Raw genomic sequence first — 18273 nt, forward strand, 5'->3', positions numbered from 1 at the left:
AACCGAGCGAGTCTGCACACCTGTCACCTTACAGGATTAACTGGGAGCTGGAGGTCTGGCACTGGGCACCAGTGGAAGGCAAGCATGTGGGAAGATGGGAAATCTCTTGAGGCAGAGTGCTCTGGCAGGTGAGTGAGATCCAGGTTTGGGTCTGAGGTCTGTCACCAGGGGTGCCCATGGGACCTTAGACACATCACTTCCTCTCTCTGGGCCTCTGTTCTCCCCAATGTAGAAGAAGCATCCCTAAGTGACCCAGGAGTTCCTTGCAGAACCAACATTCCTTGACTTACAGTCTTGGGGCCGTGGAATCTGAGTACTGTTGTCATGGGTCAAGTGTCATCCCAGGGGCCCAAGTGTCACAGCACTGTGGAGGATAATCACGTGGCCTGGGTTCTATTCTGACATGCAGAGGTGAGGATGGCAATGGTTTGGGACTGATATACTTGCCACATGGATTTTCTTCATCATTTCCAAATGAGACCCAGAGTGAAAGGGGCTGGGGACACCCCTACTAGGGTCTGGGATTCCAGCTCCTTCCCTGAACAGCTCTCTGATCTTGGGCACCAAATCATTACTTTTGCTCTCAGGGGTTTCTCTAGCAGAATATGTCTCTGGCCAGGCCAGAGTTTGGACTGTGCCTATGGCAGTGGCTGCCTCATGCGTTGTTCACACTGTGATGGTGAGAGCATCTCACAGACTCTGGAGTGAACGAGGTTGGCATAGGAATCCTGGCCACAAGCAGCAGCAGACCAGAGCTCAGAGCCATCGTTTAACAGGCATTTTATTAAGAACACATCCTAGTGAGTGCAAAGCAGCAAATTGATCTTCCAGAAAACACTTGACTTTAGATTCTTGGAAGTGTTTTTATAACTTCACAGCTATAAATGTTTTTCTCTTCGATTGAAAGACTGAAGTGGGTTCACCGAGCATTCTGTGTTTTAGAAGTGTTTCCCTTGGATGGCATTCAGAGCACAAAATCCTCTTATACATCCCAGTTTGGAAAGTCCCCATTTCGACTCTAGTTGACCAAGGATTAACTTCATGTCGATGAGCAGGCAAATTCTCTCATTGACATATTTATGAAGATAATATTTTCAAGAGTTCTAATTTATATGTTTTTTACATATAAAACATAAGTCACTTTTTTTGAATTATGGTAAAAAATATGAATATGACTAAAAATATAAAATTTTGCATATAATCTCACTCCTTATAACTAAGCACTTATATTAGTAAGTTTTTTTTTATTTGTAAGTGACAACCCATCTCAAGGTAACATGTGAGGGAGGGGGGGGAGAGAGAGAGAGAGAGAGAGAGAGAATCTATTGGATTAAAAGACAGTAAAGTAAAAGCTGGGGACAACACAGCTGCAGATATGGTTGAATCCAGGCACCATCAGGGAGCCTTATCTTTGTCTCTTTAATGATTCTCTCCATATGGTGGGCATATTAGCCACTGGTAGCTCAACCTTTATATTTGTGCAACAGCCCACCTGGGAAAAGATAATCTTCTCAGATATTTCTGTTCAGCTATGTCCTATGATTCTCCCTGGACTGTTCACTGTGGCCATGGGCATGGTATCATTTGATTGATGAGAACTGGGTGACATGTCCTCATTCATTCTACAACTCATGTGGCATGCTTCTGTCTTTGTATCACTGTTTTCTCATTTCTAAACATAAAAGAATATTCTTCTGGTTTGTTTTGTAAGGCTATCTCATAGGTAAATTGTTTGGTGATTGCATTCCATCCTGTGCTTGATTTTTCTGGGGCTACAGCACTGCACTACAGCTGTAGGGGGGCATGGACATGTGTGGTAACCATCGTAAACTCAGGCAGTCCCTGAATCTGGTCCTATCCCTTCTCTCTCAGGATTTCCAGACAGCTTTCTCCTTTCCCGAGATTTTTAGTGCCTACGATTAATTGCACCCAGAGCCCAAGCTAGAAAATTAGGTCGAAATGAAAAGCTTGGGATGTATTCTTGACAAATCGCAAAGCCTTGCAGTGTGTCTCTCATTGGGCTGGTGCATTCAAATGAAACTTGGTGTTCATGAACATTATTTGACTTATGCTCAACATCATGCTGTTTCGGCGAATAGTTTGTCCAACACAAGGCTGTGGTAGAAAGTGATTCTTGGGGCACCTGGGTGGCTCAGTGGGTTAAAGTCTCTGCCTTTGGCTCAGGTCATGATCCCAGGGTCCTGGGATGGAGCCCTGCATCGAGCTCTCTGCTTAGCAGAAGGCCTGCTTCCTCCTCTTTCTATGCCTGCCTCTCTGCCTACTTGTGATCTCTGTCTGTCAAATAAATAAAATGAAAGAAAGAAAGAAAGAAAGAAAGAAAGAAAGAAAGAAAGATCTTAAAAAAAAAAAAAAGAAAGTGATTCTTTTTTCTCTCTTGAGATGAGGCTGTGGAATCACTAGAGACACCTCTCTTCCTAGGAAATCCCTTTGAGAACTGGAAAAAGTCACCATTTTCTCAGGCTATGCTGAGAGCTCAGTGAATTGGTATTAATTAAAATTCCCCTTTTTGTGAGATTTTCCTTCAAGACCCGGAAACAAATGACTGGGGGAAAATGAATAACATGACACCTTAAGTATCAAAAGACCTGAAATTGTTCCATCTGTGTCGTCTTACTTGGAGAGGCAGAAAGATGGGCTTGCGCTGGGTTTGTAGGTGGAGATGTTGAGGATCACTTGAGCCTTTTGTCTAAAGTCACATGCTAGTTGGGGCCCACTTAGAACCCTGACTCTTTCTCTGGGTCTCATAAGCTCAGACACGGTAGCAGACAGCTTCAGTTGTACGTTTGGGGTGACTTATTTTCATATCCTCCTGAGGAAACCAGATCTCTGATAGTCAACAGAACTTGATACTACACATCCTAAAATTTGAAAACTCACCTGACCAAAAAGACCTTGCAATTTTACTTGCATGAGCAGGCCTCATAGTCTCCCACAGAGCTTCCATGTCACACTCTGAATAAATAATCACTCCCCCTGTTATCAAATGTCCTTTGACCTCTTTTCAAGAACCTGTGACCAGTTTTCCCTTTCAAACAGCTCTTTGAAGTTTGTTTAGTGTGAGCACAAGGCCTTCCCTCCCCTGAGGGTCACAGAGCAATTACTGGAAAATTGGTGGGAGGTGGTTCTTCCCTTCGGGTACACATGAGTGCACATCTCTGAGGAGGCTGGTGTTTAATGTCCAGGAACTGGAGCAGCTTTGGTCAGAAGAAATGTGCAGGTCACCTCAAAATACGGGAAGAAAATGCAAAGCCACTCCCTTGCAGTCAGGGAGGGAAGGCAAGAGCCTGTGCCCCGGACACCCTGAAGGCACATCAAGGAACCCTAAGGTTCCTCTGAACACAGTCTGAGAACCACTGGACTGGAGGCTCTGTATGAAGTTCTAGTTGTAAGAGCCTGTGAGATCTGTGGTGGGGGGTTGCTAGCAAAGACTTGCCCCTCACCAGAGGCCTCCAAGGAGTAGACATTGGCCTCACATGCAGGCAGATTCCTTTCCTTTCTTTGCTTCCTACCTGCCAGGCAAGATGGTAGGTTTCAGGGAAAGCAGAAGGTTATGATTTGACCTTTTTCCTCAAAGAGCTTGTCACTCAGTTTTCATAGTAAGTGTTCAATACATATTTGATGAATAGAGGAGAGAACCTCTTCTGAGGTATACAGAAACCAAAAAGGATGCCTAAAGTGCAGTCCTCAGTAAGAGACCCATTGATGCCTAAAGTGCAGTCCTCAGTAAGAGACCCATTTGACATTGCATTCAGGACATACATCCATATACATGGATGCAATTGAAAACCGAGATAGACTCCATTCTCTTTCTTACACCAGTAGTGACCCACAGAAGTGTTTCTGTAACCCATTGATGGGGTCCTGTTCTGGACAATGTTGGTGAGGGTGTGCTCATTAGTCATTCTCCCAAACTCACACTGGGTTTCCTTTAAGCTTCTCCTGCTACATCAAATGTTAGCAAACTGCAGCCCCCAGGCCAAGTGCCACCTATTACCTGTTTTGTATGGCCCAGAGGTACTGGCTGAGCACCACAAACCCAGGTTGGTGTGACCCCATCTTTGCCATTCCCCACTCTGTTCCCAGCACCTGCCTGGCACTATGCTTTGGGCTCCCAGTCTGGGAGCTAGAGCCTCAATAACCTCACTTCTAGCCTCCTGAGGGCAGACAGGCTCTCCAGGAGGAGAAGGTCTGGGGGTCATTGAGCAAAGAGAATTGAGAGTGGGGGCTCAATCCCCTTCAACTCCCCCATCGAACTGATCTGGCCTACAGGGCGCTCTTCTTCCTGAGACTGTCTCCAACAGATGCACCTGGGCCTAGAATGGGCTTCCCACCCAGGACAAATAGATATTTGCTTCTTGGCCCACAATGTCTGAAGTATTTACTATCTCGTATTTTATAGCAGAAGTTTGCCCAACACAGTGCTCTGTGATGATGGGCTGTGCATAACCTAATTCTATAAAAACTCATCCACTTTAAAAAAAAATTAATTAATTTTTAAAAAGATTTTATTTATTTGAGAGAGAGAGAGTGAGCAGGGGGAGGGACAGAGAAAGAGGGAGAGGGAGAGAAGCAGACTCCTCACTGAGTGCAGAGCCCGACATGGGGATCGATCCCACGACACTGAGATCATGACCCAAGCCAAAAGTAAGAGTTGGACGCTTAATGGAGAAAGTCACCCAGGTACCCCAATACTCATCCACTTTTTTTTTTTTTTTCAATTTGACGGACAGAGATCACAAGTAGGCCTGGGATCATGACCTGAGCCGAAGGCAGAGGCTTTAACCCACTGAGCCATCCAGGTGCCCCCGCATCCACTTTTAATAACAATAAGCAGTAGTATTAGCTATCACTCATTGTGGCTCAGAAAGGTTAAGTAACTTGCCCAAGGTCATACAGCTAGTAAGTGGCAGACTAGGATTTTGCAGCGATGGTTTGGCAGGAGAAGAGAAGAAACCACAGCGTTGATACCCAGCCATGTTGCCCATGTCTTAATACCCAAGCCTCAGCTTCTCCAGGGCCCACCCTTGTCCCAGAACCACAGGGAAGCTGCCTAATGTCTCTTCTCGTGAGCCCACTCTGGGGTGGCTGCCAATGCTTCTTTTTAATTATCATGGTCCTGCATCGGGACACTATGGCCAGAAGCTTCTATCCATCTGGGATTTTCTTTCCTGTGTGGCCTCCCACACTTAGTGGTTCCTTTGTGACTTGGCTAATTCCCCTCCGGAAACTTAGGTTTCCTCTTCAACTTCACCCGGTGGTTCAGGGAGGAGACCGTTGTTTTTAAGTGGTACCGTGCTCCATTTCTGGTGTGTCAGAGTTGACAAGCCCCCTTGCCTCTTATCTGTCCCTTGATTTACCCTCACAGAGAAGACACATCTCACTTACCGGGCACCATCCAGATATGTGCTTTTAAATGGATTTTCCAGGAACCAGAGCTCACTGCCGTGAATACCCAGCTTCGGAAACTTGTAACTATTTTGCACGGTCATCTTTGTAAGATAAGTGTGCATGTGCATCTTTGTAAGATTGGTGTGCATGTCATCACCAATTTGGCGCCCCTGATGTCTCTCCCAAGTCTTTGTCTCACCCCATCAACCACTCACCACTTCCTTCTCCATAAGGACTGGAATCTGTGTCTGTTTTATTGCCTGAGACAGGACAATCCCTCCAGAACTGTGACTGAACACGCTAGGTGCTCATGCATGCACGGGTAGATGGCCTTTGCAGGAGCCTTGTGCCTTAGGTACCATCTCTATTCACCATGCCTCTTACATGTGGAGTTACTGAGGCACAAAAAGGCTAAGTAGTTTGCCCACGGTCCCTGATTCCATCACTCCCCTTGCCTGGAGAAGCTCTGGGTCGCAAGTCTATCTGCTCCAGGAAGCCAGTAATCACATTTAAAAAAAGAATCAGCTGGTATGTAACTGAGCCCTGAATATTAAGAAATGTTATTTCCTCCCCTTTTCCTGACTCTTGAGGCCCAATTATTATTTTTCAATAAATAAAACTGTTAGTTCAGAAAGTTGGAAGTGTCCTTTCTTTCCGTAATTCCAGCCCCAATCCCAGGCCTGCTGCTGATACCGCCCTCCACCGCGGGGATGTCATCCCCGGGGGGTGCTATGGGGCCCACCCTGACCAATTCCAGCTGCTTCTGATCCAGTCACAGGAAACATAAACATCACCCAAGACGGAATCTGACTGGGCAGGAGGGTGCTGACAAGCTGTGGACACACACAGCCACAGCAGTGAGTCGGGGGTGTCCTGGCCAGTGGGTGGAGGAGGGGCCCTGAGGACAGTGGGGTGAGGAGCTCTCAGTGTGGCAGCTCGGCATGGAAGGCTGAGTCAAATGGACGAAGAACTGCTTCTTTCTGAGAAGCGGAGTAACTTCTGAGTCATGGCACCTTCTGACCCTGTCTGGCAGACATACCGCCAGCCTAGCTTCCAAGCCTTAGAGTGGCAACCCTACCAAGTAGCTCCTTCCTCCCACCAAACCCATCTCCTCAGGGGAATTGTTTACCAGACTCCCGGTTGCACATTCACTCCCCCAGGACAAACAATACGCTCTCCTTAGACTTCTCTAGACTGTGATTTTGAACCGTGTGCTTCTATTGTTTTCTTAATTTATTGCAAATACCCCGCTAAAGTCATACATGATCAGTGCCTCAGAATTTCATGTCTGTTCTTAACCTCCCCATAAGGAGGGTTGGCTGAGAATGATGTAGAGACAGGGGTAAAATTGTTTGGACTCCAAACTTGCTTCCAGAAAACTCTGCACCGGGAGGATCTGATTACACAAACTCCCCAGTGTGCCGGGTTTTCTTGATACACCCCTTGAAGCAAGAGCCTTATGTCATTGTATCCTGCAGAATAGCTTGTTTCTGTTAGAACCCATTGGCTGTCACTGGGATGGGGCTTTGTATCAAAGTGCCGTTAGGCTAGGTCTGCATGGCCCAGAGTGAATGGAGTTCTTAGGGCCACCCACGTATGCAGAGAGAGCAGGTGATGGGATTGTTGGTGAGTGAGAGTCTGTGGGCACCCCTGTCAGCTGGGCCGGTCTCTTGTCTCAGGTCTGAAGTAGGTCAGTGGGGTGGACCTAGGGAAAGCTTATGCTTCCAGGAAGCCTGATGTGGAGCTAATGTGTCCTGCAGAGAGAATTGAGGATGGTTTTGTTCTGACTTTTGGTAAAGAGCAGAGAAGATCATAAACATGGGCCACTGGACACAAGACCACTCGCTCCCCAACTGCCCCCATTCTTCTTGATCTTGCCCTGAATGATGGCCTGCCTACTCACCAAGGCAACATTTCATGGTTTACCCAACTTCCTAGTGCTTTTTGTTGTTGTTTCTGTTTTTAGTAGGCTCCATGCCCAGCATGGAACCCAACGTGGGGCCCAAACTCAAACCACGAGATCAAGACCTGAGCTGAGATCAAGAATCAGACGCTGGGGGCGCCTGGGTGGCTCAGTGGTTTAAGCCTCTGCCTTCAGCTCAGGTCATGATCTCAGGGTCCTGGGATCGAGCCCCACATCGGGCTCTCTGTTCAGCGGGGGAGCCTGCTTCCCCCTCTCTCTCTGCCTGCCTCTCTGCCTACTTGTGATCTCTCTCTGTCTATCAAATAAATAAATAAAAATCCTTAAAAAAAAAAAAAAAGAATCAGATGCTGAACTAAGCCACCAGATGACCACCACCCAAGTGCTCTTAATCTTCCAAAATCTGCTGCATCTGCTACCAAAACATATATTTATGTTCTTCCCTGTGTCTCCACTGCCTTAACCCAAACCCAGCCTGGTAACTGGCCTCCCTTCTAGTTTCACCTCACTCCAATCCTCTCCTGATTCTAGCTGGAGCATCCTTCTGAAGCCCAGAAATCTTCCCAACCATTACCAACAGCAGTGGCCCTTGACTGTCACTCTGCAGCGCAGGGAAGGTCCCATTCAGAGGGAATGCCCTCCTCCTCCCTCCCTTAAGAAAATACAGCAGCCTGCACATGAGGGGTCTACACTGCAGGGATCCCCTTGACAGAGTCCTAATTAGTAGTATTTGCCCCACGCCACCCAGTTGCTCTCTCCATGAATCAGGACATCATGATTGAGCAACACTAGCCCAAAGGTAGAGTCCAGAGGGCCTTTTGCAAACTCTCCCTGACCTAACTTTCGATTCTTATTTTCCATACAGTGGCCTCCACCCACCCCTTCTGTGCCATTCATGCAGCGCAGGGTTCGTGTTCTTCCTTGCACGGATGGGCGGTCTCTGCAGGGGGTATGCTTCCTTCCGTTTTCCATTTGCTCCATTCCTTTGAGTTTTCTGCCCCAGTCCCATGGTCAAGGCTTCCTTCATCCCCTCAGTGTTCTGTGTGCCTGCTTGTTACAAAACCTTATTGCATCCTATTACATTCTCTGGTTCTGATTTTTTAAAAAATCAACCTTTTTAAGGGATCATTTACAACAGGAAAAGGCACCCATTTTCAGGATGCAGCTTGGTAAGTTTCGACAAGAGTATAAACCTGTGGAATAACCACCACAGGCAAGATATAGGGTATTTATGGCACCATGAAAGGTTCCCTTGTGCCCCTGCCTGGTCACTGCTGTCCACTCCAGCCCCAGGAAACCACTGACCTCATTTCTGTCATTACAGGTGAGCTTTGTCTTCCCTGGTATTTTTTATATATAGAACATGGAGTTTGTGGTTTTTGAGTTGAGCTTCTTTCACTCAGTGGAAGGTTGTGGGGATTCGTGTGTGTGTGTGTGTGTGTGTGTAGGTCATTCCAAGAGCGTTCTTCTATCATACAAATATGCCACCATTTCGTTTGCCATCTTTCCCAACCTTTTGGTTATTATGACTAAGTTTACTGTAAAGTACAGGTCTTTTGTACTTTGACATATGTGTTTATTTCTCTTGGGAAAATATCTAGGATTGGACTCATTGGGTTAAAGAGTAGGTGTATATATAGTTGTATTTAAGAAGTATCACTTTCCTCCAAATTAGTGGCATCACTTATATTCCCACCAGCACGTATGTGGTTCCTGGAGCACTGCATCTGTGTCAACATTGTTGTTGTCAGTCTTTTCAGTCTGAGCCATGCTAGTGGGTATGCAGTGCTATCTCATTGTGTTAGTTTATATGTCCCCTCATCATGCTGTATTTTCATTATTTAAGAATGGTCCTCCCCCATCAGACTTCAGTGTGGGGACAGCTGCACTCAGCTTTGCTGGTTGAGTGAACATATTGTGAATATGGACACAGTCTCTGCTCCTCACTCAACCTGGGACATCCTGAGAAGAGGCTCTGTTAGCACTGGGACTGAGTTCTTGGGCCTCCATGTTAACCCCGGGTTGGTCCAGGGCAAACTGGGATTGTTGGCTACCCAGGGGAGGCGGGTAGATGTTGGATGGCAGATAGGACATTGAGTCATGATTATACCCAAATGGAACTTTCTTGTATGAATGGTAGAAAAATGCCATCTTTCCAGTTCAAGAAAACTCAGGCTTGCTCAGTCTTACATGTCTCCTCAAGTATTAAGACTGGTTCAAGATTCTCTGCCTGGCCCTTCTCACTGGGAGCTGCCCCATGTTGCCTGTTGGCTTTGTCCTGGATCTCATGAGGGACATGCTTTCTGGGGGAGGCTGGGGGAGCCAAGGAACTTTTCTGAGGCCTCCTGCAGCTCACCAAGTCTCCTGGAACCCTGAGACCTCCCTCAGGCCATCTTCCCAGACATCTCATTTCCTTCCCCCCAACTCCCTTGCTCCCAGCCCACAGCCTCCATGTTGGAGATGGGCCTTTAACACAGGGGTTGCCTAGAAACCCAGACACAGATGCCTCCTTGTCTTGGGTCCCTTCCACCCCACTTCCACTCCAGCCCCAAACCCAGTCATATTCCCTCATACTTCTTGTGTTATGTGCTGGTTCCAGTGTGTACACCCAGTTATGATGGCATAAACTCTATGCCCCAGGCTTCCAGGCTTTGGGCTCTTGATACATAAGGATATGTTTCTTGAATTACAACAAAGAAAAGCAAAAATAAGACAAAACTCTTTCCTCATGACTTTTAAGGTGAGCACTTGGACAGTCGACGTGGTGGCCATGTTGGCATCTGCTTCTGTTAGGGGAGCATCCAAGAAAGTTGCCCACTGTCTTATAGGGAGGGTGGTGAGCACGGGAGAGGACAGAAGAGAGAGGTGGCCCTGGAACGTGATTTGGAAGCTCCTCGGAAAGCTGAAACTGAAGAACTTGAAGGGGAGAGCCAACTGTGCTAAGCAGGTGACAGGCTTGGAAACTCATATTGGAGGAGCCTGGTCTGAACCAGAGCACAAAGGTGGCTGAGCCTGCCATGTGGGGACACTGATAAGGCTACCTGACTGCAGGGAGGATGTACCTTCTAGGGGAGATAAGAGTGGAGTGTGGTGGTATACTTCCGTGGGAAGTTCACCTCAGATCGCCCGCTGGTTTCTGATAGGCATAGCTGGACACCAAGATTGGCCTCCCCTCCATGCCCAGTGTCTTATATTCACAGCAGGCCTTTCCTTGACACAACATTTCACCTCAGCCTTCACCACCATCCCACAGAGCAGGTCTGATTATTCCCATCCGTAGAGAGGAAATGGGGCCTAATAGAAGCAAGTCATCTGTGTCAGGTCCCAGAGCCAAGCCATTCAGTCATCCCACAAATACTTACTGAGCGCCCCTGTGTGCCAGAGACGAGTACCACGAGCTTTTGTTTCTTTTGTACTTTGTAAAATTTTCAAAAGACTGAGTAGGACGTTACCCTCCTTATGTGAAAATCTGCATGGAGTCCAGTATCTTTCCTGAGTCTCCGTAGCACATGGAACCTGCATGGAAATGTTCCTGAAATTATGTATGCCTACACCCAGGTACATATGTCTGGGAAAGGTAGCTTCAAAGCCAAGCTTGGCTCAACATTTCCTTTAGAAGAACTGCTACCCTGAGAGCAATCAAAAGCTCTGTTGAGGGGAGCCTGAGGGGCTCAGTTAAGTGTCTGCCTTCGACTCAGGTCACGATCCCGGGGTCCTGCCTACTTGTGTGCTCTCTCTATCTCTGTCAAATAAATAAATAAAATCTTAAAAAAAAAAAAATAAAGCTCTACTGAAGGCCCTTAAAAAATATCAAAGTGTGTGTGTGTGCGTGTGTGTGTGTGTTCAACATTCATCACTGCAAAATGAAACAGAGCTGTGAGCTGGGGTGGAAGGAGGCCTCAAAGCCAGGCGCAGAGCCCCAGGCTGCTGGTTTCTGGGGAGACCACATTCCTAACCGAGCTGCTTCTCAGTTCTCCCACCCCGGGGAAGGAAAGCCTGACTCCAAGAACCCTGGGGATGTGGCTCAAGACTCCACTGGCTGTCAGCTCTCCATCTGTATTCCTCACATTGAAAACAGGAGGTGACATCCAGTTAAGGAAAATTCCAGGGGATTTGTCTTGATTAATCCTCTGAAAAATGAGCAAGGCAGCCAGATGACTTTTCCAAGGCTCCTTTTCAGCTGGTTGGGTCAGTGAGTCTAAGGTTCCCATAAAGAGCCCCTCCCAATTTCCCTGGAGCTGTGTTTGTGACCGTGTCATTTTCAGGGTCAGGAGGCCCAGCCCAGGTCCTGAGCTGGACCCAGGGAACTGTTGCTGCTTTTAGGGTGTTTGAAGACATGGACTGTCCAAGGTAGCTTCACTGGGCTCCAAGCAAAAATAAATTTCAGAAGGGGCTCCCTTTAAGAAAAATTAAATAATGAGAACTGGGATTTATTGGCCATTTTGTGCCAGGCCCTGTGAGGTAATTTCCATTTATTCTTATTATTCTGGAGATCCAGACACACATTCTATTTCAAGACAGGCAAGGAACTGGAGAAAGTGATTGAAAACTAAATAAGCGATAGGTTATGCAAATTGATCTCATGTAAAAACGATGATATTTGGAGCCTATGCCCTTAGTATCTGTTAGACCGTAACTTTTTAGATGATGGTATCTAGAACACTTTGGCTCTCTAAAAACTGAAATATATATCCATACATATACACATGCTTTAAAAGTAACATGTATTTATTGCCAAAACCTTAAAAAATCAGTTCATAAAGGTAGAAATAAAAGCTTCTTCCTCCCCTCTGATTCTAATCTATATCTCCCTCTATAGCTTAATTTATTTTCTTTAACTAAACGGAGTGATATGATGCATATAATTCCCTAGCATTTTCCTTATTAATGGAAATTTGTGCACAACACTGCTTATACACCTATCTATACTTCTTACCCTACCCTGTGCACAGTACCTTATTAAATAGCTGTGCCATAATTTCTTTCTTTTTTTAAAAAGAGATGTATTTATTTATTTTTCAAAGAGAGAGAGAAAGCCCAAGCAGGGGGAGCAGCAGGCAGAGAGAGAAGCAGACCCCCCACTGAGTAAGAAGCCCGATGTGGGTCTCGATCCCAGGACACTGGGATCATGACCTGAACTGCCGGCAGACACTTAACCGACTGAGCCACCCAGACATCCTTGTGCCATAATTTCTTCAACTGCTTCCCTACAGATGGTTCCATCATAAGATTTTTGGCTATGGTATCAGAAAGTGACTCAAAGAGGCTTAACCAATGAAGACATTTATTGGCCCATGTAACTGAAGTCCATGGGAAAATGTAGCTTTGAGGTGGGCTTAATCCAGTGGTTCTAGTTTGTTGGTCTTATTATCTTTGGCATTTCCTCTCATGTGCCCTTGTCTGCGAGTTGGTTTTCCTAGAATGTTGCTTCCCCTCATGGTGGCAAGTGACTGTTGTAGCAGCACCAGACTTTAGAGTCCCTCATCAGAGTGATGAGGGAGAGAGAATAGCTGCTGCCTCACATGCCAAGTCAGAGTCGTGTGATTCACCCTAGTTGGAGTCCTTCATGCACCTGTCCCCTGGCCAGTGGCCAAGGACTGGCCAACGCATGTTACATGGAAGCATTTGGGCCATACATTCTCTACAATGGACTCTGAGAGTCTGTTCAAACTTTTCAAGGCTGGAAATGCTATTAAAAGAAACCCGTAGCTTTGTACCCTATACACAGGGCTGCTTACTTGTGCCAAGGCCAGTTGAGGATAAACTTCGAGAAATAAAATTGCTGGGTGAAATGGGATGTGACATTTAACTTTTATTTTTTTTTAAAGATTTTATTTATTTATTTGAGAGAGAGACAGTGGGAGAGAGCATGAGCGAGGAGAAGATCAGAGGGAGAAGAAGACGGTCCTTGGAGCTGGGAGCCCGATGCGGGACTTGATCCCCGGACTCCGGGATCATGACCTGAGCCGAAGGCAGTCGTCCAACCAACTGAACCACCCAGGCGTCCCGTGACCTTTAACTTATGCTTGGCATTGGCACTTTATCATCCAAAAAAGATTTTAACAAGATATGTTTACAATAGCCGCACCTGGTTCCTTTTATCCCGCGCTTGCTTCTTGGAACTCTTTTGGTCTCCGCCATAACAAGTTATTTTTCTATTACGGTAATTTATATTTCTTTCATTTTTAGTAATCTTGAACATAGTTTTCATGTTCATGGGCTGCTTCTCTTCTTCTGTAGATGGGGTATTCATATACTTTGCCCAGTTTTGACTTGGATTTGTGGGAATTATTCATTTCTTATGAGCATTAACTCTTTGTGGGTGATGCATGCTGCCGACATTTTGCCTTAAGTTTTCATTTGTTTGGCAAACTTAATTTTTTTCTAATATTGTCTTTTCTGGATTAAAGGATCTCGCTTTTTCTTTCTTTCTTTCTTTTTTTAAAGATTTTATTTATTTATTTGACAGAGAGAGATCACAAGTAGATGAAGAGGCAGGCAGAGAGAAAGAGAGAGAGAAGCAGGCTCCCTGCTGAGCACAGAGCCTGATGCGGGACTCGATCCCAGGACCCCGAGATCACGACCTGAGCCAAAGGCAGCGGCCCAACCCTCTGAGCCACCCAGGCGCCCCAAGGATCTCCTTTTATGTAGCTGAAATGACACTATTTTCCTTCATAGTCACTAACTTTGAGGTCATGCTGAGTAGTTCTTCCTTTGTTGACTATAAAAATATCTGCTACTTAATTTTTCTCTTTAGCTTTTTTTTTTTTTTTAAAGATTTTATTTATTTATTTGACAGAGATCACAAGTAGGCAGAGAGGCAGGCAGAGAGAGAGAGGAGGAAGCAGGCTCCCTGCTGAGTAGAGAGCCGGACGCGGGGCTCGATCCCAAGACCCTGAGATCATGACCTGAGCCGAAGGCAGCGGCTTAACCCACTGTTTCAATCTCTGATCTATCTAAAATAAGTTTGTTGTAAAGACTGAAGTTAGAAGTTGGATTTGAACTTTCATCTCTCTGGCCCTCAAGCTGGGGCCCCCTCACTGCCTGCCCGCCTCAGACAAGCAGGCTGTCAGTCTCCTACCAACTTCATCTTCTGACAGATTAACCCCAGAGCCATACACACACTGACTCGTCAGGACAAGATCAGGGCTTGTCTTCCAGCCACGGATGGGCCTAGAAATAGTGTCAAAGAACTGTCAGAAGGAGGTTCTCTCAGTGCAAGTGCTGAGGGAGCACACTTCTGGCCAGTTTTGAACTTGAACCAAGTAAAATAGGCTGATTGGTCTGTTTGGAAGCAGCCCTGGGGGTAGGTATAAAACTTGCTTTGTATTTCTTGGTCTGGAATATCATGAAACCTTTTCAATCTCTTTGTTTTTCCTAAATGCTCTTTCTTGATCCAGCCATTAGGTCGGGTGGTTCTCAATCTTCAGAGGATGTGAGGATCAACCACTTAGAAAACTCAGTAAGAGGCAGATTCCCAAGGCCTCATTCCTGGTGCAGTCTGGGGGCCAAAGCAGGAGGGTCTCTTATTTCTTCGTTGCTAGGCCTGGATGTTTGTGTCTTCCCCAAATTCATATGCTGAAAGCCTAACTCCTAAAGATGATGCTATTAGTGGGTGAGGCCTTTGGAAGATGATGAGGTCATGATTGTACAGCCCTCATGAATGGGACAAGAGCCAATGAGAGAGCCCACAAAGCTCCCTCCTCCTTCTACCACATGAGGATATGATGAGAAGTCTGCCAACTCAGAGGAGAGCCCTCACCTGACCATGTGGACACTCTGACCTCAGGTTTTCAGCTTCTAGAAATGTGGGAAATAAATTTCTGCTCTTCATAAGCCACCCAGTTTGTGGTGGTATTGTTTTTCTTTTCTAAAAATTTTATTTATTTATTTGAGAGAGAGAGAGAGAGAGTGGGGAAGGGAGAACACAGAAGTAGGGTGAGATGGAGAAGCAGACTCCTTCTGAGCAGAGAGCCCAATGCGGGGCTCGATCCCAGGACCCTGAGATCATGACCTGAGCCGAAGGCAGAAGCTTAACAGACTGAACCGCCCAGGTACCCCCAGTTTGTGGTGTTTTGTTACAGCAGCCTGGGCTGATACATTCATTGCACAGGTATTTCATGAGTGTTTAGAGCACTGTTCTCGGGGCCATGGTTAAAATATGGTGAATATAGTAGGCAGGTTTCTATTCTCGTGTAGCTGACATCCTAGTGGGGGAGATAGATCATAAGCAAATAAAGAAACAAAACCTCACCTGGGCAACGAAAGGGTCCATTAGGCAACATGATGGTTCTGAAAATGTTGGGATGAAAAGAGGAGGCGTGGCCTCCATGAATGGGAACAGAAACAAAAATTCAATCACTGAAAAATCTCTGCTATTAGTGCCTTCCCTTACTCCTACCTCCACCCCCACCCCCACCAGGTACTGACAGTTGGTGTGACTCCTGCACTGCTCTTGTTACCCCTTACCTGGTATTTCACAAAACCTCAGTGAAATGGCTTACAAGTCTGAGCACGTACGAACCACCTGAGAACTCTTTTTTGGATGTCAAATGGATAAAACAGTACCTCTTTAATAGCCTAGATCTCACATCCTCTTGCCATTCCAAGGCAGGATAGCCTTTTGAAGAGCTGTGGTTTGTGTTTAACAATCTCTAAGCTCAAAGAAAAGAGGAGAGGTAAAATGCAATCCTACCTTACCCAGTAAAAAGCTTCTTTTATATGGTTTCCTTCGGCCTTTCTCACAATCCCCTTAAAATTGGTGTTAACTGTATGATGAGCAGACGGAGATGCGAAGGTCAAGTGACTTACTAAGGTCAAGCAGCTTATAAGTAGCTCAGTTAATTCTTAACCCAGCTGTCTCACTCTCAACCCATGGTCTTTTTATTTGACTAGTGATGGCCAGCACATGGTCTCCAACTTCACCATAAGGCTTGAGGTTTGGTTTTTGAATTTAGTTTTGGTAATTTTCAAAGAGGCTCAAATATTAAGCTTTTTGCTGGCTGTCTTAATTATCTATTGCTGCACAATTCCTCCATCCGGCCCACCACCAAGTCCAGTAAAATAACCACCATTTTGTTTTCTCCCCTGAGATTGTGGGTGGGCTGGGGTGAGTCAGGCAGTTCTGCTTCATGTGACATCAGCTAGGACTGCAGTCATGTGGGAGCTTCCTTGGGATGATGGGGGTTCATGGTGGTTCCCTCACATGGTCGGCATCTTGGTGAGGACAGCTACTGACAGGGAGTCTCTTTTCCATGTTGTCTAAGGGCCTCTCTGTATGGTGTTTCATGTATTTGCTCCTTCGAGGTAGACTACTTCTTACACTGAATTCAGAACTCTCCAAAATATAAAACCAGAAGCTGCTGGGTATTGGTGAGGTCTTGGCCCGCGGCTGGCATCACATTTTCCCTGCTTCCTGTGGGTAAAGCATTCACACCAGATGCAAGCAGAAGGAAAACAAACCACCTCTCTCAAAGGAGAGAGTGACAAAGATCTGCAGCCTTCCTTCATCCACTGTGATGTCTCCTCAGGAGTGTGCCCATTTTCTCACTGAGGTCCTGCTGAGTGAAAAGGTGGGACTATTTTTCATAACAGCATTCAATGACTCAGAGTTCCTTCAATGGAAAAGGATATGGAAATTGAAAGAGAAAATTCTATAAAGCAGGCACTGAAATAGATGACTCCAAGTGTGGGTCTTAAGTCCTCTACTTACCCAAGTAGGTGTTCTGGTATGGGTGTTGTTTTAAAGGCAAGGTGAGGATTCTGCCAGATAGGAGAAGCTCTTTGCTATCCACAAGAGGGTTTATACCTTTCTCGGTCTTTTCCCACATTCCTGTTGGAGACTCAAGACATGTCTACCCACTCATCAGGAGCAAATTTTTAGAGCAAAACCACCCCACACACTCCTAATTGTCTACTACAATTTCCAGAAGTGTCCCAAGGAGGCCCAGATGCCATAGATCTATTTCATCACAAGATATGTAAAGGGTATCTTGATAGGTAAGAATAGAGGGGTTCCTGGGTGGCTCAGTAGGTCAAGCAACTGCCTGCAGCTCAGGTCATGAGCCTGGAGTCCCCGGATCGAGTCCCACATTGGGAATCCCTGCTCAGCAGGGTGTCTTCTCCCTTTGACCCTTCCCCCCTCATGCTTTCTCTCTCTCTTACAAAAAAATAAATAAAATCTTTTAAAAAAAGGGAATGGAAAGATAGGTTTTAGCCTTCATAATTTATGGGGGAAGATTATAAGAGCCATTTAAATTTTACCAGGAAAGGGTTGACCCAAGTAGCTTTAAGATCAGTCTCTTGGCACTATTGGCAGTGGATGGCAGGTGCCCAATCATGTCAGTTACAGTCTGTGCCATAAAGGGGTTTACTAAGCATCCCTTAAACTTCTTAGAGCTTAATTTCAAGAGATGTTACACCAGTTCATGTGTAGTTTAAGAATCTTAAAACACTTTCGTTTCTCTCTAGCCAGACTTTCTGCTATTAGTATCACAGATTTTTCTTCCACATGTTACAAGCCCCACAATACATTGCTGTTATTTTGGTTTAAACAATTATCTTTTAAATAGGTTTAAATAATAACAAAATCTTACATATATTTCCAAGGTATTGTCATTTCTGTTGCTTTTCATTCCTCTGTGTAGATCTAGGCTTCCATTTGGTATAATTTTCCTTTTGCCTGAAGGACTTCCTTTAACATTTCACATACTACAGTATGTCTGGTGGTGATGAATTCTGTCAGCTTGCATGTGTCTGAAAACAGCCTCATTTCCCCCTTCATTTTCAAAAGGTATTTTCACAACCCAGCGTTGTTATTTCTTTCAGTGCTTTAAAGATATTCATCCAAGGTCATCTACTTTGCTTCATTTTTGATAAGAAATCCATGGTTTTGTCTTTGTTTCTCTGGCAGCTTTAAAAGTTTCCTCTTTATCACAGATTTT

The sequence above is a fragment of the Mustela nivalis genome (assembly GCF_964662115.1).
Source record: "Mustela nivalis genome assembly, chromosome: 8".
Lineage (NCBI taxonomy): Eukaryota > Metazoa > Chordata > Mammalia > Carnivora > Mustelidae > Mustela > Mustela nivalis.